This window comes from Mauremys reevesii, linkage group 18 (genome assembly GCF_016161935.1).
Source record: "Mauremys reevesii isolate NIE-2019 linkage group 18, ASM1616193v1, whole genome shotgun sequence".
NCBI lineage: Eukaryota > Metazoa > Chordata > Testudines > Geoemydidae > Mauremys > Mauremys reevesii.
In genome coordinates this window covers 19803975-19826637 of record NC_052640.1, presented here as the reverse complement: position 1 = coordinate 19826637, position 22663 = coordinate 19803975, and the positions used below count along the sequence as shown (strand labels likewise).

At 41.7% G+C, this 22663-nt stretch overlaps 2 protein-coding genes across 2 annotated transcripts in view; both read right to left on the bottom strand.

The window, feature by feature from the left end:
• Positions 1 to 16741, bottom strand: part of LOC120386038 (T-box transcription factor TBX6-like) — a 34663-nt gene extending 17922 nt beyond the window's left edge. The window contains exon 1 of the mRNA XM_039504810.1: positions 16726 to 16741. The gene's annotated coding sequence lies outside the window, so the exon portion shown is untranslated. The remainder of the gene's footprint in view (positions 1 to 16725) is intronic.
• CABIN1 (calcineurin binding protein 1) overlaps positions 2581 to 22663 on the bottom strand; it is a 233314-nt gene continuing 213231 nt past the window's right edge. Inside the window, exons 37-38 of the transcript XR_005589496.1 lie at positions 22216 to 22358; positions 2581 to 3327 (exon numbers count right to left, since the gene is read on the bottom strand). The gene's annotated coding sequence lies outside the window, so the exon portion shown is untranslated. The remainder of the gene's footprint in view (positions 3328 to 22215; positions 22359 to 22663) is intronic.

Sequence of the window (22663 nt, the reverse complement as noted above, 5' to 3'; positions counted from 1 at the left end):
CAGAGAGGTTTCAGTCCCCCTGAGGTGGTTCTGGAGGTATTAAAGCTGGAAGCCATCCTGTTAAGGCTGACAAAAGATTGATCCAGGGATGAATGAAGCTATTTCATTGTCATTCCAAAGTGTGATGTTTACAGGCTGCTCTTCTCACAGCTTTCAGAGAGCTTCAGATGTCTCTCCGGGGAGGAGGGGACTTCAGTTTATGCCAACAACATCCTCTCAGTCCCTTTAACTCCAGCACAACGTCCAGGAATCACTTCCTCACCTTCCAAGTCTCAACAAATTCCTGCTAAGTTCAGGCCCCTGGTTCCAGAAATGAAAATCCTCTTTCTTGTCCCGAGGAGCCCTAGGAGCAACTGCAGCTGAGAAACAGGGGACAGCTTGTAAGATTCCTTCTACCCTGGCCTACCTCCTGGGAATTCAAACACCAAGGCTGCCCAGCTCCAGATTAACAGACACAAAATGGAGATGGACACTCTTTTCCTGTCTCAATTCTAGCATTCATGAGAAGTGTGAGACTGTGCCCTGGAGACTGCCGTCCTGTTTATCCACAGAACAGGTACAGCATTGGCAGGGGCCTGCTTCCCCACACTGTCCTGCCAATGTGCCTCAGCCCTGACCTGGAGGTACCAGGACAACAAGCTGGGCCGTGTTTATTTGTGGCACCTCTCCTGAGGCTGCCCACACAGGTAGAGGCATCTGTGACATGGGCACTGATCCACTGAGAGCAGGAATGGGACTCAATAGCTCTTCATCCAAAGGCCTCTGCATAGGCGATACAGCCACTTTATGCAGCAAAGTGCATTGTAACATGTAGCTAGAGAAGAAACAGTAGCAGACAGTGGAGATCACTGGGAGATGTTTTTAAAAGTGATTTTTGCACTGAAAGCTTTCCTAGACATTTCTCATCAGTGTCCCCACAACCACGCAGATCTGATTCCTGCTCCCACTGAAGTGGGATCAGGACTGGGCAGCAGATGTTACGTCAAGACTGAGGCCTCCACGAGACTCCGAAGGAGAGAAGTGGGGGAGAAGAGAAGCCAGGAGGGCTCTAGAGCCCCCCCCCCGCCGAGTATCCCACAAACTGGTGCCTTTGGACCCTCTAGACACTTGTGCCCACAGAGGTCATCACCTCCTGGTTCTACTTCCTGCTCCAGTTGCCTGAGATGGGTCAAGATACATTAAGTTAACACACTTATCACACAACAGGATCAGTATCCATTGTAATGGAGTATGCCAGCCACTCAGACTGGGAGAGTGGAGTGTAGGTTACCTGTGTAGCTACACACTGCAACGAAAGTGAGGTGCACACTGCAGCGTGTAGCCACGAGGCAGTGAAAGGCTCTGTCATGGGGAAGCAGTGGGGAGCTGTGCCAGAGCCTTTTCCCCTTCACCTCTCCCCTGCTGGAGCCTTTCACTGCAGCACGGACAGGCTCTGGCAGGGGGGAGCTGCTAGAGTCCTTCCCCCCTACCTCCCCCTTGCCGGAGTCTTTCACTGTGGCAGGGAAAGGCTCCAGCAGTAGGACACTACACTGCTAAAAATAGCGTAGACATGGGAGGCACTGCTTGGCCATCTCGAGAATTGTGTAGGATAAATACCCTAGGGTTCATGTCTCTACTCTAGTCACCTAAGTAGTGCATCACCCTCTACACTGCTATTTGTACCCATGCTAGCTGGGTGTGAAGTGTCTGTACTCTACATGCTGCCATAAATGGAGATCTACCTTGAGAAAACCATTTGGGTTCATGTTCTACAAAAGCAGTATTGTCAACCCAAGTTTCAGCAGCATGAATCAGCCCCCCTACCCCCCAATCACAAGAGCAACTTAAAAATCAAATAATTCATTTTCAAGTTCTTTTTCTTTGCTTTCAGGTTTTAACCTTTTGGGGTTCAGGTTTTTAAGCCTGTCTCCATATTCATGAGGGCTAGAAACTTTCATCAAAAGAACAGTAAGCTCAGAGTATTCACACGACTCCAAGAGTTAGAGCTTTATATTGCAATGACTTGTGATAAAGGAAGCAGGAGTTGACAACACGGTTGCCAGTTTCTTAAACACCAATTTGCTGATTTTTAGCAATTTTTTCCCCTGTACATTTATAAGTAAACTCTATTTTTTTAATATATTTATTTTAATGGAAAAATTTTTTATCAGGAAATAACAGTCAAACGAGAACCATTTATCTAACCTGGTCCCCTGCCTGTGAACTTTGTGGGGTTAGACCACATTTGTATTTGTTTTTCACAAAACAGAATCCCGGCCGATGAGGCTTGCAATACAAATCCTCCCCACCATTTGCTCTCTCTGTCCGTAACAGAGGTGCCCTAACACTGGAAATGTTTTTCCGAGACCCTCACCCAAACTTTGGAGTGTGGATAAAATGGGATCTGGGTCTGAGAAAAACTTTTATTATGGTTTTGCTCTTACTGACTAGCTGGAGCTTCCCAAGGGAGGGAATATCCAACCACATCACGGTCATCATCACAGCTTCCTTCCATGACACCAGGGGTTACAAGCAGCTACTTTAAATGCTTCATTATTTCTCTCTTCTGAGAGAGATGATGAGACCAGAGTTGGAATTTATGCTCAGTAATGATCCATAACTGCTTAAAGAATTACCTGACCATCTTGGTCTCATTAGTTGTCTGCCAGCTACAGGGAATTCAAGTTGATGCTGAAACTCATATTTTAATAATGTTATCACATAACTTTGTACCAAATAGAATTAGCACCAGAGAATCAACTGATATTTAATCAAGAAAAGTTTTGAAAAGCAAATGGAGTGAAAACAGTGTAGGAAGTGATGATTTTAAAGCAAACTCCAACCAGTCCAAAGAACACTCAGTTGTGCGCTGAACAATTCCACCCCACTTTTATTGGAAGACCCACATCTGCCAAGCAACTGTTTTTTTGTCAGTCCCTGAAGACAGATTTCATTGTAGAATTTCTGCCAGTCACAAACCAGCTTTAACCACCTCATCTCCCAACAAACATGTGCTCTTACGGATAAGCTGCCCCATATCTGGCTGAAGGACACAATAGGTCTCTTCTGAATCAATCAAATTTGCCAGAACTTCAGTAATGGCAGAGTAGGTAAAGCTGTCTCATTGTACAATGCTGCATCAGACACAATTATTAAATCAACGTCAGTATTTTGGGTGCAAGGGAAAAATTCTTGTAACAGAGTGATATTACAGCATCAATGTTTCTTGCTTTGGAAATGTGTTGCTTTGCTGTTCATGTAGCAGCAGGAGACCATTCTACCAGAACAATGTGCTAATTCCATTGACATTTCTTGAACTCCGCCATCTGGTTTTGGATAACTGCAAGGCTGTTTCAAGTAAAAAAAGAAAAACAGGACATAATGGATGTTAGCAGGACCTCAGGAGAGGTTGCAAAAGAGAAAAAATCCCAGTGAATTTATAATGAGAGAAAAGTGAAGAGCATTGGTGTTTCTGTACTGAATCATTTCAGGATCTCAGCAATTAAACCTAGAGGTTCTCCAAACAATTAGCTGTGGAGTATCCCTTAACAACAGATGTTAAATCAGCCGATAGCCCCCTTGTGAATCTTCACCAGAACCTTGCTCAAGAGAAGCTGCAGGTCATCGATCCTGATGAAACCCAAATGGGTTTCTGTACTCTGGCTGTTCAGTTGAGTCACTGGTCTAAATTAATCATAATGATTACATCATCAATCCATGAAAAACAGAGAAGAAAATAACAGATTGGATCAAATATTAAAAAGCAAAATTACAATCTGTTCCAAATGCATTAAAAAAGTCCTAGCTTCAGTCCATGAACGACAAATTATTCTTGTAAAAACATTTTTCTGTACACATCTATGACATCCTTGATCCAAGATCTCAAAGCATTTTACAAACATTAATTAATTAATCCTTACCATAGCTTGGTGAGATAAGCATGTATCATTATCCCATTTTACAGATGGGGAAATAGAGGCATAAGCTTAAAGGCCACACAGTGAGCCAGTGGCAGAGCTGCAACTAAAACTCAGGTCTCCTGACTTCCAGTTCTACACTTCAGCCATTAAGTCAATGCTCTTTAATGAGAAGGAAAAGACATTAATGATTACAAAGATCCAACTTTACAGAGTATCCCAGCATCAAGTTGTGTCCAGTCTAAGTGAGTGGGATACCTCCACTTCCATTGCTGCTGCTTTGAAAGCCACCATGAATTTCTCACCATAAAAACTTCAGCCTTTGCAGAGGGGAGAAAGGCTGTTAAACAACTAGATGTGTTTGACAAAAGTCCAGATGCCATTTATCTAGGTATCACCCAGAGACAATACTGCTAAATGGAATTTCATTTCATGCTTCCCTTCTTGGGGTTTACCCCAGTGTCCCTGCAGTTGCCTCAGGGATCTCTCCATTGCCACCATATTTCTGGCCAAGGAGAACAGAATGTAAATGGCTTTGGAGTCCCAGAAAACTGTTCCTAAGTTTGCAGAGTTGCTATAACTTAGTGGCCTCTCTGCCAGGTGTAGAGAGCACTGACTTGGTACATCTTCCAGTTCCTGCTGACATTAGAAGCAGGATATGGGGTCAGGTAAATAAAACTTATTCTCCACTGGGGGTTACATATTGGAAAAAAAAATGCAGTGATGCTTTTCCAAGCTCTGCCCACCCAAGATGCCAAAAATGAGATGCCTCTCCCAGTACATTGACATGTTCCAAATAGGATGATACATGTTCTGTTGGGCTTGACATCTTTTCATTGGGGTTTGCATACACCCATGGGTTCTGCTGAATCTCTCAGGCTTAGCTCAGCCTCAGAGGCAGTGCTGGGCTCCTTGAGATTTGCTTTCCCATGGTGGAATGCAAATTCTTTGTTCGGCTCTGGTAGGCTCTTTTTTGACTGAGGGGAAAAATAAATGGTGTAATCTCCTAAATGCCATCCATTGTGGCACCAGAAGGAGATGTCCCTCACAGTAGCTTGTTCAGATCTTTATAATATGATCACCCTGCTCCTTTCTTACATGCTTTGGACAACAGTGAAATAGTTAACATTATTGATATTCAAATTATCACTTGGCTTCTGAGTTATCACCTCATGGAGATGATTGGGGGCAGTTCACATCTCTCCCCGAGCTACTGTTTCAGGATCTATAAAAATCCAGGCATACACCACTCCATAAGTTACACTTATCATGTTTTGAAGGTTTTCTTCAAAACACCAAGAGACAGAAACTAACTACAAGAAAAACTTAGAGAGAGTCAGGATCACAAGATGGTAACTCAAGGAAAATACCACCTACACTTGTACCTCAACCCCAGGTTCTCCTGTATGGTGGCTCAGAATATTAACTGGCCACAGGGCTGACCCAGAATGTCCCTTTTTTGCCTTCTCAAAGCCTTTATTGCATTTAAGCTGCCCTCGATTACAGACAGGCATTATTCTTATTTCTCTCGCGAGCAGCTAGTAAATTGTCCTACAGCTCAATATTCACTTTTCAGAGTCTCCCACCTTACAACAGAAATCAGAGATGGAAAAGCCTTATTAGCTGAACCTCTAGTACATTATATTCTCCAGTACCTTTTCCAGTCAAGCAACGATGCTTTCATCAGTATCCTTGAGAGATTATTCCACCATGATCTCAATGTTGGGCAATTTTTCCTCATATTCACATTCAACCTTAAGTTCTCTTTACTTATCAAGTATTTTCTGGATAAGGTTACCCAATATTTATTTGCAGAATTCTAATTTGCATCCTGAATTAGAAGGTGCCCTTTGTTTGCATACCATCCCACATGTCTGACACAAAAAGGCAGCAACTTTGCCTATGGACACCTTTGTGTGGCTTTACAGATAGATAAAGGAGGAGGTGTGTAAAAATGTATCAAAAGAAATTTGACCCAACAAAGCGATGACAGTAACTTTAGGAAAGGGGGCCAGATAATGCAGAGTTACTGTTCTAGGCTTTAGTGTCCAATCACAAATAAAGACGTGAACTGGTAGCACCAAATGAGTCCTAGATGTTTACCCATATCTGAAAAATCAGTCGATGCATTTGGTATGATTGTCACTTTCTGCTCAGAAGAGGTTCAGTATAGGAAAAGAAGCAGCATGCAGGTCAGAATTAAGGTTCATCAAGCCGCTAGCAACCTAAGAGTGTAGTAGTAGGAACGTAGGTCATTACTAAAAGTGCATTGACAAAATTGAATAGTGGACCAAGACTGGAGAAATGGAAACCAGCAGCTGGGAAGCTGGCCGCTAGAGAAAGGAGTGAAGGTTTCCTACCATGAAGATGTTGGGTGGGGCTGAGAAAGGAGTCCTGAGTGTCGGAAGCATAAGCAGAACAATTTATCCATGTTGGAAAATCCCTCACGTACAGTGCCCCTTCCTCCCCATAATCCTTAAAATTTAGCCAGCTATCAGGTAGGAATTTACACATTTACTAAGAGTTAACTCACATAATCTCAGTAGCTTCCACTGCCAGCCTCTGACCACACTATAACTTCCTACTAATGAGTACTTCAAAGACTGAAGTGCTCCTATTAATGACAAGTTCATCAGATTATCACTCACCTTAACTTTGCTCTCATTGTCATAAGTCTTGAAGCCATCCTTGACCTCAAACTGTCACACAAAAAAATCAAACCCCTAACGGACATTGTTATATCAGCAAAAGTTTCTAGTGTAGACCTGGCCTTAGCTCTTAAGTGTCTATTTCCCTTTTGAAATGGGGTTAGGTGCTTTTGCAAATTTTACCCAAGGCTTCTGCATCCAATTTAAAACGACCTTCCTCTTAATGCTCCATGGACATGCCCCTTCTGATCTTCTAGGAGTTCATGTCCACCTGCAACTCCCCACAGAATCACTCACTCCACTTCTCTAATTTAAGCCCTGTTCTACACTGGTGGTGGTGGTGGTGGGGGATCGATCTAAGTTATGCAACTTCAGCTACATGAATAACATAGCTGAAGTCGACGTACTTAGATCGACTTACCATGGTGACTGCTGCCACTCCCCCGCTGACTCTGCCTGCGCCTCTCGCAGAGCTGGAGTACAGAAGTTGATGGGAGAGGGCTCGGGGGTTGATTTATCACGTCTAGACTACACGTGATAAATCAATCCCCACTGGATCGATCGCTGCCCGCCAATCCGGCAGGTAGTGTAGACATACTCTTACTTTCCTCTTGACCTATTGACTCTCTCATGTTGTGCTGGGGGAATGGGTGGTGTTCATTACCTTGTGCTGTTACCCTACTTGGATTTCTCTTCTTCCTATGAGTCACACGCACTCTCTCTCTCTCTAAGGCTTTGTCTATACAGGACTTTCGTTGGTAAAACTTCTGTCATTCAGGGGTGTGGGAAACCCCCTCCTCCCAACCGACAAAAGTTTTACCGACAAAAAGCTTCAGTGTGAACAGCGCATTGTCGGTGGGAGAGCTTTTGAGCTACACAACGCTTATCTCTCTCCCCAACAGAAGTTAGTCCAATAAAAGATATTACCTCACTCACCTTGTCTAATATCCTGTGACCAACATGGCTACAACAACACTGCATACATATAAAAATGGTTAGATTTTTTAATGAATCTAAAACCTCCTACAGAAGATGTATTGTTTGTTCCAGTTTACTCTGGTTGACTCTGAAGCAAAGACTCCCAGTATGCTGCCTATTTTGCTTATATACTATAGCAATTGTATCATACATGTGGACGTTCTTTTCAGTCACTTGTAACTTTGTCTGAAATCTTTCACTTGGACTGAATCTACATCAGTTAAATCATTTTCATTTTTGTTTATGGTCATTTTCACTTTCTTAGGGATGGTCTACACTTACAAACAATGGTTGACATAGCTATGACATAGAAAGTAGACTAGCGTATACTTGGCTGGATAACCGTACTCAGAGAGTAGTTATTAATGGTTCCCAATCCTGCTGGAAAGGTATAACAAGTGGGGTTCCGCAGGGGTCTGTTTTGGGACCGGCTCTGTTCAATATCTTCATCAACGACTTAGATGTTGGCATAGAAAGTACGCTTATTAAGTTTGCAGATGATACCAAACTGGGAGGGATTGCAACTGCTTTGGAGGACAAAATTATCTGGACAAATTGGAGAAATGGTCTGAGGTAAACCGGATGAAGTTTAATAAAGACAAATGCAAAGTGCTCCACTTAGGAAGGAACAATCAGTTTCACACATACAGAATGGGAAGAGACTGTCTAGGAAGGAGTACGGCAGAAAGGGATCTAGGGGTTATAATGGACCACAAGCTAAATATGAGTCAACAGTGTGATGCTGTTGCAAAAAAAGCAAACGAGATTCTGGGATGCATTAACAGGTGTGTTGTGAGCAAGACATGAGAAGTCATTCTTCCGCTCTACTCTGCGCTGGTTAGGCCTCAACTGTAGTACTGTGTCCAGTTCTGGACACTGCATTTCAAGAAAGATGTGGAGAAATTGGAGAGGGTCCAGAGAAGAGCAACAAGAATGATTAAAGGTCTTGAGAACATGATCTATGAAGGAAGGCTGAAAGAATTGGGTTTGTTTAGTTTGGAAAAGAGAAGACTGAGAGGGGACATGATAGCAGTTTTCAGGTATCTGAAAGGGTGTCATCAGGAGGAGGGAGAAAACTTGTTCACCTTAGCCTCTAATGATAGAACAAGAAGCAATGGGCTTAAACTGCAGCAAGGAAGATTTAGGTTGGACATTAGGAAAGTTCCTAACTGTCAGGGTAGTTAAACACTGGAATAAATTGCCTAGGGAGGTTGTGGAATCTCCATCTCTGGAGAAATTTAAGAGTAGGTTAGATAAATGTCTATCAGGGATGGTCTAGACAGTATTTGGTCCTGCCATGAGGGCAGGGGACTGGACTCGATGACCTCTCGAGGTCCCTTCCAGTCCTAGAGTCTATGAATCTATGGTCTCCGTGATGTGAAATATGCAAATCCCTCAGTTCCGTAGCTATACCGACCTAGTTGTGTAGAATGCTTCCATGCACCTAGCTGTTGCTTGGAGAAGTGAAGTTTCTACAGGGACAGAAAAAGTCCTTCTATCATTGTTGTCTGCATCTATCCTAGGGGGTTATGGCACCATAGCTATGGTGCAATAGCTATGCTGCTATAGTCCACGTAGCGTAGACATGGCTTTAGTGGTGGAATTCTTCCGGGGTTGCAAACATTGAAAGGTAATGTATATTTGTTCTAAAATATTTGTTTTCACTAGATTTTTTTTAAATTGGGGAAAGGTTTCTTAAGGTTTGTAAATAGTTTGATTTTACAAAATTTAAATTTGTGGCCAAATTTAAGTTGGCAATATCCCTTAATATGAACATTAAGCGTAATGAGGCAGAAATAGAGTTATTTAACTAGTGCAGAGATTGGCAACCTTTGGCGCAGCCCACCAGGGTAAGCCCCCTGTGTCTGCAGGTTTGGCCAATCACAGCTCCCACCGGCCGCGGGTCACTGCTCCAGGCCAATGGGGGCTGTGGGAAGTGGCGGCCAGCACATCCCTCGGCCCGAGACGCTTCCCACAGCCCCCATTGGCCTGGAGCAGCGAACTGTGGCCAGTGGGTGCCGCGATCAGCTGAACCTGTGGATGTGGCAGGTAAACAAACCAGCCCAGTCCGCCAGGGGGCTTACCCTGACAGGCCGTGTGCCAAAGGTTGCCGATCCCTGAACTAGTGTATACTTAAATTCTTAATATTAACACTGTATTAAGCTACTCTAGATTTCTACTAAGAGGGTTCCTGGTGCCATATACAAACATAGGTAAGGTAATTAGTGACATGAGTTGCTTCATTGAAGTCAATGGACTAGTCACATGGTTATGTACCTTGCTGGATAAGTGTCATATGCTATTTTTAATTTCTGCAATTTCTCTGGCATCCTTTGCACCTACTTTTTTGTTTCAAATTTCAGCTATATTTACCAGATAGCGTGAGGGCTGGTGCACTGTGCTGTCTTGTATGTGAACTGCAATCATTACTATGCTGACATATTCACAAACTCTACATTTTCATCCAAATAGATTTCTTTACGAGTTTCACTGAGATTGCAACAGGCATCTCAATTCTGGATTTATCATCCCATTAAATAGTACAAGTACAGTGGAGAAAAAGTATAAACACCTACTATTGACCCGTCTCTCTTACTTCAGCTATCAATTGCCTAAAAATAAGTCCAGTAATCTAGACATTGCCCAAACAGCCATTTTAATTATGTGCAGTTGTTAAAGGACCTTATGTCTGCTTCTTAACAGCTGCCAATACACATGTCCAAGGAGCTCAGCCTTAGAAGTCATTCACTGCCCTGCAGAGGGAGAGCTGCAGTGCTCAGACAGGGCTAAGCACCTGTTATCCACGTTGAATAGGGACATATTTGCAGCCAACAGGGAGGCAAGGGAAGATATCAAAGGATTAAATTGGGGCTCTGAGGCTGCAGTCTTCCTCTTCGGTAAAACTTCTTTGCTTTCTTACTTTTTACAGGCCTTCAAAAACAATGTATTACTAACACTCAGAAAAAACTGACAGCAAAGGTCAGGCAGGAGCATCCCATGGTTGGGAGAACTGTAGCTCAGCTCATACAGAGTGCTGACCTTAAAGACTCTCAGACTGAGCAGAAGCATGGAGCATCAATATGGAGAAAGACACCTGCTGGGCAAACGCTCTCTGCCAGTTTGGCTTCTATCAGAAGTTCCAAATAATTTCTCATCTTACATTTAAAATAGCCACTGCCTGATGGCACTGGTTAAGTGCCTGTGCTTCTAACCAAAGAGGTGGAATTTCAGGTGTTCAGCTTCCTACATTTGCAAAACAAGGACATTAATGGTATTTTGGGCTCAGCAGTGCAACAGAGAGCATGTGCAGTTCTTCTGGCATTGATCTTTTGAAATAACAAATCCTGAAGTTTGCAGTGTTGTTCTAGCCATATCGGTCCCAGGATATTACAGAGACAAGAAGAGAGAAATGAGACCTGAAGAAGAGCTCTGTCTAAGCTTTAACCTTGTCTCTCTCAGTCCAATAAAATATATGACCTCGATTCTGAAGTTGTCATTTTGTTCATGAAAGCTTGACTGAAAACTCTCCTTTCATCAGTTCTGCTTTGCTGCGAGACAACACATCAGAACCTTTATGCTCTCAGCAGAGCTAATTTGCTTATTGGGACGTGGAAGGAGTTTCCAGCACTGCCATCTATTGGGGAACTCATAGCAGTATTGTTGTTTCACTGAACCTGAACTGAAGAGTTGAAAGAGTCTAAAGCAGGGGTGTGCCAAGTCTTCATTTATTCACTCTAATTTAAGATTTCGCGTGCCAGTAATACATTTTAACGTTTTTAGAAGGTCTCTCTATATAAGTCTATAATATATAACTAAACTATTGTTGTATGTAAAGTAAATAAGGTTTTAAAAATGTTTAAGAAGCTTCACTTAAAATTAAATTAAAATGCAGATCTTATCAGTTTAGTGTGATCCTTGCCCTTGCTTTTCCTTGCTGAGTTTTCCAATGTCTGGCACATACTTGGATACTTTAAGCTGCACACGGACTTCTGTGTGGTCAGTTGTTAACTGGCTCGGAGAGGGACAGAGGACAGATTTCATGCGTGAAAATGCCTGCTCACACAGGTATGTGGATCCAAATGCTGAAAGCATTGCAAACACAATTTTCTTCAAAACAGTTAAATTTCGCTGGCAGGGACGTCCAGCAGGTCAGAATAGAGGCCCCATGATCTCTCTCAGTAGCTTCAAGTGCGCTCCACAGATCTCCAAACTTTGATGCCCACAATTTTGAGCTTTATAATTGAATGACCTGCATTTCGAAATCTTCAACACCCACCCACTGAAATACAGACAAATCCAAGTCGCTTTCGTTGAACTTTTCAGGTTTAATTAGAAAAGAAAGCATTGGGCCAAATTGCTGGAAATCTTGAAATCTGTCAGAAAATTCTGATTCCAGTTCTTGCATGTACATTCTAATCGCAATGTCAAACGCGGTATGCTGTTCCACATGGTGTGATAGTGATGTAAGCAGCCAATCAGGACTTAAAAATATCCCAGCACAGTGGCGCTGGAACAATTTTTAAGGTGAGGGTGTTGAGCTGCGCCCCCTCTTGCCCCAGTCTGCACCCCTCACTGCCCCAGGCTGGGGCCAGTGGGCCACAGCTGGGGGCAGCTGCAGAGCCCTGGGCCAGCAGCCAGGACTCCAGGCCGGCAGCAGAGCCCACTGGAGCGGTGGCCGGGACCCGGGGCCAGCAGCAGGCTGAAGGGGGCTGGCGGACGGAACGCCAGCTGGCAGTGGACTGGCAGCCAGTACCCAGGCCAGCAGCGGAGCCCCCCAGACTGGTGGGTGGGACCCGGGGCCGGCAGTGGGCTGAGCGGGGCTGGCGGATGGAACCCCAGCTGGTGGCCAGGACCCAGGCAGTGTGAGTGCCACTGAAAATCAGCTCGCGTGCCATAGGTTGTCTACCCCTGGTTTAAAGCTTAACACTGCACGTTTACATTGTAAACTGTGTAACTTTCACTATGAATGTCTAGATCTTCACATATTTTAAACTCTCTCAAGTCTAAGTTAATGGAAATCTCCAGTCTACTATCTAGAAGACAACCCAAACTGATGATTGCCAGACTTCTTGGGGGGGGGGGGGGGGATAAAGTTAAAACATCCAAAGTACAAAAATATTAGTTAAAAGTTGGCTCAGTTAAGAATATTAACAAAGTTTGAGAAAGCACCCTGAGCCCTCTCCTTCATGAGGAAAACAAGATCATTAATATAATCTTATTTCAGAAGTTACTCTTTATATATACCCGTGCATTTAGCAAGGAAAATAACATGTGGCAACATAACTTTTAAGGAGTATAAAATGTGGGGTATGCAGCTGTGTGACATTACAGGGAGCCAGAGGGTGGTTTTAAATAGAAGCAGCACTTTTTTGTTCATAAAACATTCCATACTAATGGTTTATATGTAATATAGTACTAAAGCAAGTATGATGTGGCAGCATATACACAGAGTATTTGAAAATAAGCCTTGCCCCATTTTTATAACCGTTCCATGTGAGCAGACTCCTGTGCCAGCTCTTCTCACTCAACTCAAAGGGGTTGAAAGTGGGTTCAGGGATCTGCCTATGCAGACCAGATTGCAGGATTGGTGCACAGTTAACAAATTAAGGGTCTGAGTTTTTATTTCTGAGGCAGGCAAAATTCCTGTTGGTTTAGAGGGGACTTCTGCCTGTCAAAGATTATGGAATCAGACCCTTATTGTCCTGATTCTCAAAGGGTGTTGAGCACCAGTAAATCTCAGTGAAGTCCATTATTATTATTTCTATTCTAGTAGCTCTTAGAGTCCCAAATGGGAAATTAGGTTATTTTGTGCAAAGCACTGTACGCACACAACAGCAGCTAGAGGTGATCAGTATCTGAAAATCTGATCTTGATTTTCAAAAACTGTTTCACCTGAGTTTGGCAGGTTCTTACTATACTTGCATATTTGGTACCTAGTTTTATGTGCAACAAACATGTACTTATATATTTACATAGTACTTAGTATGTTCAAAACATACAATTGACTTAAAAATTGAACAGTGAGGTTTTTTTACCTACTGTTGTGGCAAGCCTGAAATTCCTGTATCTGAGGACTTGTCTAGATGGCTAGTTAGTGCATGGCAAGCAGAGGTGTGAACATACAGCACATTAGCCTACTGTGCACTAACCGGCCATAGGGACCCTGCTACGGCACACTGAAAGTTCCTTAATGCAGGAAGTACATCAAAGCATACTCCAGTTTAGAATATGGTAACAGGATCCACACTGGTAGTTAATGCGCTGCATGCTAGCGCTCTGTATAGTCACACCCAGGTTTGCCATGCACTAACTAGCCATACAGACAAGCAAAAAGATTAGAAATATTTCTGTGTTATTTTGTGCATTTGACAGCACTTTGCGTACAGTCCGTTTCACTGGTTCCCCTGTTGACTGGGTGGGACCATCAAACAACAAGTGAGAGAAAAATGTTTTTAAAAAAATGGACTGTGAAGTAAAAATTGGCAGGGGGACTCAGTGGCTAATTTTGTACCAGAAACTACTTTCTACTTTATGTTTTTCAAATATATTGACAAGATTTCAAATAGGTAGTATCCCTCAGCCAGCTTACTTATAGACACGTTGGGAAGTGTTCCCCCCAATGGGACTGTATAATTGAGGGCTTTCATACTAAGCCATGTATCCAATCATCTAATTGCACAAATAAATCCTAAAGGTAGGCAAAAATGAATGTTATTCTTCCCACTGGAGGAAGAGACAGGAACTTATGGGCCTTTTATTTTTCTGATTACTGCAGACGATGCCATGCCAGAGCTATTTCTCACTATCTTAATTCATGTGCATTACTGTAAGATGACTATAGTACCTGATTTTAGCTCCTAGCAGCCTGTTTAGTTATTCCTTCTTATGCACTGGACACAGCTGTACAACCTTTTCCAGCTCAAAACCTTACTGCAAATTTCATTCTTGTGCTGCTCTCAGACTCATGTTTTTGTCCCTAATTAGAATTTGGTTTTATACAATGTCTTTAACAAGGTATCTCAAAGCACTTTACAAAGCAATGAGGATAAATACCAGGGGCCAAATTCTGCTCTCAGTTACACCGCTGGAAGTCCTGAGTAACTGCAATTAACTAAATGAAGTCACTCAGGATTTACACTGATGTAACTGAAAGCACAATTTGACCCGTTTAATGTAGGGATGTTAGTTAACACACCAGGACTTTCACCCCTTTCCAAAATAAGCTGTATACACACTTATCAGAAGTTCTTTTAAAAGAAAAAAAATGCTTAACTTGAATAAAAAAAATACATCCAAGGGGCCAAAGGTCAAATCACAGAATAATTCTGTTTTCAGGCAAAACAGAACTGCAAACAACCTTAGTAGCAATAATGCATCATTTTTGTTTGTTTCCAAGAACTTTAAGCAATAGGAATACAACTTAAATCCTGGGGGATTTGCTGAGAATTAATTTATCCTTTCAACTGTTAGATTTAACTATAATTCTGTGCAAAGGATACTTCTAACAAGATTTTTTAAGGTTCTGCAGAAACAGATTGGGCAAGGGGGAATATGGATACCTTAGCTTAAGATCGTTTGAACTTTGAAGGGCTCAAATGAAGACTCTGGTTATCCAGGGACATAAAGATTTAAAAAAATATATATATTTTTTTTAAATTTAAACAGTTTTTTTTAAAAGAAAAAAACCATTAAAATTAAATTTGAAATTGACAACTTCTATTAAGGCCTAAACTTACTATAAAATATTAAAATAATTTAAATGAAGCAGTACATGTTTGCTGCCATGTTTTAAAGAAAGTCAAATCAGTGACTGGTAGATGTCACTGGCTAAGCTCCTGGAAGCAGAGTTTGTTAAAGTGCTAACCCAGTTTTTGACATCAGTAGCCTCTTCTGCAGGTGCAGAGAGAATAATATCTTCACTTCAGTTTACTCAACTAGTTCAGCTGAAAGACTAGCTCATTCAAAAGTCAAGAAACCAACTGAGAATTGAAAAAACAGGAAAGCTTGTTTTCCTTTTCCAATCTATGAATCAAAATTGTCTGAGAATGAGATCTATTAGTTCTAAACTCTTAAAGGACTTTGTGACCCAAAACAATCAGCTCAATTACTAACTACAAATAATACTTCCTTTGTTTAGTAAAACAGTTAATGTTAAATGCAAAACATGCTTTGATAAACTTTTTTTCTTATGTAACCATCCTACTTAAGGTAGTTTTTTCAATTAAAAATGCTGTTTTTGTGCATTTTTAGATGGAAATTCAAATTCAATTAAACAGAACTTCACAAAAATCACAAGACAAAATTAATCTAGTAAATAAGAAATGCATCATTCACTGTTAACATAATAAAAATGTAAAAAATTAAGAATCTAAATAAATGTAAATTAAGTTTTATAACTGCTTGAATAAATGTCTACATAGTACAGCAGAACCTCAGAGTTTAGAACTCCAGAGTTACAAATTGACCAGTCAACCGCACATGTCATTTGGAACCAGAAGTACACAGTCAGCAGCAGAGATTAAAAAAAAACAAAAACAAACAAAAAAACCCACGCAAAGACAGTACAGGACTGTGTTAAATGTAAACTACTACAAAAAATAAAGGGAAAGCAGCAGTTTTCTTCTGCATAGTAAAGTTTTGAAGGAGTATTAAGTCAATGTTCAGTTGTAAACTTTTGAAAGAACAACCACAATGTATTGTTCAGGGTTATGAACATTTCAGAGTTATGAACAACTTCCATTCCCTAGGTGTTCATAACTCTGACATTCTACTATATATCCTTCAGGTTAGCAAAAAGAAGCATCAAATTTAGTGTAAAGACTGTTTAGTTGCAAATCCATGTTTTAATGAAAATTAACCTCTCTTTAGGAAAATAACTACAGTACAAATGCCAAACACGATTAAAATAAATTATTTACATCAAGGTTTCCTGCTTGTTGATTTATATCATGATTAAAATTGGGGATTTAAATCACTTTGATTTAAAACCAATCTACCCTGTAGTCATCTATTTTGATTTTAGCTTTTATTCTGCAATATGGCACCCTCTAGGGGTAAAAAAAAGAGAGAGTGTTACTTTAAGATGACTATCAAGGTCAGCAGGCTAACAATTTTACTTTTTTAAAAATCCTAATAGGACTAAACGTCCTTTCTACATTTCATATAACTTAGCATATAAAGAGAAATTTAGTCAATTAGGATACCTTTGGAGTCTGCTAATTAAACTTTCTAAACTCATTCCCTGCCTTCACCAACGTGCCAGTTGGGCCGTGACATCATCACTCAGCATTCTGGGTATATATGTAGCAGACAGTTGGAAGCAGAAAGGCAAACTCAGTTGTTGAGAGTAGTCTGCCAGGATAGTTACAGATATGCAAAGACAGCAGCAGGGTGGGTAGTAAATGGACAACAATGGTGAAAAGGAACAAAAAGGGAGGTAGAGGGTGAAAGAAACAACTCCTCCAGACTTCCCCCCAAAATGCTTGTGCACTGAACAGGACCCAACATTTCACTCTCCACAGTTTGGAACTAAACATCAATCAAAATAGAGGGAAGAGGGAATCTGGCAACAACTACAGACCAGTGTTTTTCCCAGGAATTGAAATTAGGGAGGAAGTTGTTTAAATATACAGAGAGGGTGATGGCTGACAAACGGTGAGACTGTTAGGGCGAAGGTAGGCTATATGGCATGATAGTAAAAACTAAAAATTGTTTCATGACCATTAGATTTAACTCATGTTTTAAAATCATCACACAAATTAAAGTTGGCTACTTAAGCCTACTATGAAGCACTATATCTACATCCTTTTTGGTTTCTTGTTGTAATTTTGCACAACTCTATTAATGAACTTCTTGAATGCAGGGGTTTCATCTTTGGTGGCTTCTTGTGTGTTCGGTACTGCCAGTCCTTCATGATATGCTCATGATCAGGCAGAAGGTGACTCCTTTCAGAACACAAAATTCTATTCAATGAGGAAAAAGAATGCTCAACTGTAGCTGTTGTGACTGGGAGTAGCAAGAGATGGATTCCTATGTCTTTCATCCCAGGAAATATAGCACAAAGATTGGGTCGAACCTCTAGTGATGATAAAGAAGTTGTTGAAGTCAAATATTCATTTGTTCATCTCACGATATTTCGCTCTGTGGTCAAATTCTCTATTCTGTCCTGAACACATGGCAGCCCCATTGCTGGTCATGCTTCACTCCACACAACTGTTGGTGTGTACAGGCATTTGTGAAAGCTACATAGAGGTTGAGTAGAATCCGGAAGTTGCTATTGTAAATTTGTAAGGATCACATCTGTGTACCTTTTCAGATGGCTTAACAAACACTTCTTGTCCTCTTCACTTAAGGAGTCAATATACGTGCCCTAATTAGTCAACTTCTGAACTGAAGTCTTTGCTTCTTCCAGTAGGTTTTCAACGTATCTCTCTCTGATCTAAGTGTAGCTTCTATTGCTGTACAAAGGTCTACTACGGTTGTAGCAGATGCCTAGATAGCATTGTTTAATGACCAAAGTGGTTACAACAGTAGACTTATAAGAGAGAGAATGGCAATAGTCTTCTCTTAACTTAGTACCAAAAGTAGACCACCAGCCTCACTACTTAGATCTGGCCCATCTCGGTGGATGCTTTCCAAAGCCAATAATAATAGTTGCAGTAATTTTAAGACAACAGCCAAGGGTCGCTTATGAGAAAGCCAGCAGGTTTTCCCAGGTTGGACTCATTTGAACTTCAGTCCCAGGGTGTCTTCTATTTTTTCCAAGATGTTCAGTCCTTTTGGACTCTTGCTGAAAAATAGAATATAACGAAGACATTAAATTTATGGCTTTTTAAATGTCTTTTGAAGATTCTGCACCTCATACTAGTGCTAGTTGAAGTAAACAACCTCTGTAGTAGGCACAGGAGAGATTAGGATTACACTTTTCTCTGAGTAAAGCTTGTACTCCACTATGTCTTCTAAAGAAGTTTGCAACTCCATCAAATGCACAGGCAGCCATCTCTTTTGGGTTCAATTTACAAGCATTTAACTCTTCTAAGATGTTGGTTGTCAGATGCAGCCAATGTGTCTTCTATAATCTGAACATGTAGAAATGCATCTACTGGCCTACCACTGACATCAAGATAACATATGCAATGACTTAATACTTGACAACCATTTGCATCAGTGCATTCATCAGCCATGTATGCACATTTTCTGAATGTGGTGAGAGAATTCTTCATTTTTCCAACTGCTGAGTCTTTCACCGTTCCACTGCATGCTTCTAACCAGTCAACTGAGCTTCTTGCAAAACGATAGTGAGCATTTGTCAGTCTTGATCAACTTCAGGATTAACAAGTGACCATGCACTTAACATTGGCCTCCAGTTTGTAGTGTGTGGTCCCTCTTGCTTAAATAGAAAGTATGAAGCGACAGCCATGTTTGTTCTCAAACTGTGTTGTGTCTCCAGCATTCTTAACAGCCTCATTAAGTACGTCTAAAATTGGCTTTAACAGTGACTGGCTTATAAGGATTTCTGCATGTCAATGCAGTCCAAAGTAGGGTGACCAGCCAGCAAATGTGAAAAATTGGGACAGGGGGTGGGGGTAATAGGAGCCTATATAAGAAAAAGACCTAAAAATTGGGACTGTCTCTATAAAATCTGGACATCTGGTCACCCTAGTCCAAAGGCTTGGTGTTTTGCAGCCTTTTCATATAGGTTGTCAGCATTGGTTTGCTGATCAGTCTGGCAAACCAAGCTCCTCCACTTTTACTATATAAATCCATGGTACCCCCACATCTTGAATAGTGCATGCATTTTTAGTCACCCCAACTAAAAAAGATGTATTGGAGTAGGAAAAAGTATAGAAAATGGGAACTAAAATCATTATGGGTATGGAACAGCTTTCATATGAGGAGAGATTAAGACTGGGACTTATCGGTTTGGAAAAGAGACGACTAAGAGGAGATATGATAGAGGTCTATAAAATCATGACTGATATGGAGAAAGTGAATAAGGAAGTGTTATTTACTCCTTCTTATAACACAAGAACTAGGGGGTCACCCAGTGAAATTAATAGACATAAGGTTTAAAACAAACAGAAGGAAGTACTTCTTCATACAACACACAGTCAACCTGTGGAACTTTTTGCCAGAGGATGTTGTGAAGGCCAAAACTATAACAGGGTTAAAAAAAGAACTAGATAAGTTCATGGATGATAGGTCCATCAATGGCTATTAGCAGGACGGGCAGGGATGCAACACCACGCACTGAGTGTTCCTAGCCTCTGTTCGCCAGAAGCTGGGAGTGGATGACAGGGGACAGCTCACTTGACAATTGCTCTTTTCTGTTCATTCCCTTTGAAGCATCTGGCATTGGCCACTGTCAGAAGACAGGATATTGGGCTATATGGACTATTGGTTTGACTCAGTATGGCCATTCTTATGTTCTTATGTAAAAAGTAATTATAATAAAAAGGTTTAGTACAGAAACTCCCTAAGATAACGACCTCTCGAGATAGCGATTATGTGCAAATAATGCATTTAAAAAATCTTGCCCTACTAGGACATGTATATTTATATAAATTTCCCAGTCACAAATCTAGCATTCTGGAGCAAAGTCAACTAAAACATAGTCCAACAAACAAATGTTCCTTTGACGTACCCCCTCCCTTCTCCCTCCACCGCCTCCCACTCATAGTAGTTGTCCTTGGTCAATGGAGACCCAGAGTTCAGAGGTGATTTCGCACGAGTTCACCTCCCACCCTGGGGGAGGGGGAGGGAGAAGGCACCTTACTCATTGCTCCATCCACTGTTTTTCATGCCACTGTTCATCATGCCATGGCCACTTGCTCTGGCCACTGTTCACTTCATCTCTCCGTCACCAATGGCCCTGCTCCATCACCTTCTGGTGCCAGCTGCCACTGTGACCTCTCGAAGCTCTTGAGGTTCCACCAGCTCTCCGTTATTTCAGCTCTCAGTGGGGGAACCGTACTGCTAGAGGAGGCTGGACTGTCTCCTTCACACAAACACTGTCCTGCAGCAGATCTAAGCACTTAGACCTGATTATCAGTGATTTCAGCTCTAGTGGTCACTTAAACCAAAAAACTCTCAGTTGAGCCTTATCAGCTCTGTCTTTAAACAGGAGGGGGAAGGTCAAATAGTGCCTGTGACTTAGGCAGAGCCCACACCACCAAGCAAAACAGCTGTCCCCACCCTCTCTCTCCCCCCACTGGGATCTGCCATCGAAAACCCTTGCTTAGTGAGTGCAGTTCAGTTGAGGGTGACCAGTGCTTAATTTGTAATGAAAGAAGCGCTGGGGCTGAAGCAAGTTTTTTACTTTCATAACTGATGTGGCAAGCCCAGTGGTCCCGGGGCTATGAACTACCAAGCCCAGATATGCCAGGGCTCAGACTTGGCAAAAATTAAGCACTGAGGGTGACCCCCTCAATCAGGATAGGCTATGTACCACTCTGCTGCCCGTTACTCACACAATAAGGATAACATTTCATTACCCCCGCATTCAATACTAAAGTGATTTGTCACCCAACACCAGCCAAAATCGATCACTTGGGTAACACAGCTCTGTCTGCTGGATACCTAGGCAGAGTAGATGTTTCCATGTAAATACAGTCTGGTCCTGAACACCTGGCTCATCACTAGTTGTCAAGGAGAACTCATTCAGACCTTGCTTACTAATCAAAACGAATGCATTGACACTGTCAGAAAAAACAACAGCTGTGTGAGGAAGCTAGTCTTTGTTCATACTTCTCAAACCTATTATGTTTTTCCACCAGGTACAAGTATTTTATCACATACCGTATACAGTATGCTTTTAAAGTGTGTATTAATGTTTCAATTTGAATTCAAATTTCCACCCGACTAAATTGGCAACACAGCTTGATGCAACTAGTTGACTGGTAGGGAAGTGTTGGGGAAATTTCGGGGAAGAGGGGGCTGTAGGGAAATCCCTGCTGCAGACCCCTCTCTTCTTGTCTAAAGCCCTTATCTTCTCTAAGGCTAGGCCTACATTACAATGTTAAGTTGACACAGCTATGTCACACAGGAGTTGTGAAAAATCCATACCTCAGCGACAAAGTGAAGTCGACCTAACCCCTAGAATTCTTCTGTCCACCTAGCTACTGCCATTCAGGGAGGTGGATTAACCACAATAATGGGAGAACTCCTCCTGTCACTGTAGTGAGTGTCTACACTGAAGTGCTACAGAGGCTGTAGGTAGGCCTACAGAATTCTTCCATCAACCTAATGTTGTCTACTTCATGGGTTAGGTTGTCTGAACTACAATGCTCAAAGGTGTGGATTTTTCACACCCCTGAGGAACGTAGCTAGGTTGACTTTTTAGTGTAGCCCTGGCCTTAGAGGATGTTTACACTACAAGCACTACAGCTGTAGTGATGCAGCTATGATGTGTAGCGTAGACACTTGTTGCAGCAATTTTTCACACCCCTGAGCAACATAGCTAGATCAATTTAAGAGTTAGGTGTGGACTAGGCCTTAAGGTGTATGACGATCACCTACAGGACTAAGTAGGTGTATAGCTCTGCTATGAGTACAGCCTTGCACAAATTGCCCAGGTGCATTAATAGGCTTTTCACCTTCCCCAGAATTGTCATCACCACTGCCAAAGGCAGCACACTGGACTTGACAGCTGACTGATCTGATCAAACACAGTGAATCCTATGTTCTATTCTCACCTGGCACCTCTTTGCTTCCACTGAGTCCAACCTGACCAAATTCAGATTCCTTACTGTAGCTACCACTTCTGCTGACAGACCTTCCTCATCCTTTCCTGGTCCCTTCCCTTGACAAGTCCCTTATTAAGTCTCGTTTCCTTTGGCTGCAAGAGACACATTTATGTCATTATCCATAGGACAGACTCTCACTCTGCATTGAAAACATCTGAACATAATAATACTTGATGTGACTAATACAGACTTTTGCAGTATTACCTGATCCCACATTTTAACTTGAATAAAGTTTATTCACTTTTATTATTATTATTATATTTATTATTATATTTTTGAGTGGAAGAACACCACTAAGGAAACCAGTGCTTATCATGCAAGTCTCAGTATGGCACAGGTCCGACCTGAGAGATCAGAATTTTTGCTGGTCTTGGATTATAAACTCTTTGGGCCAGGC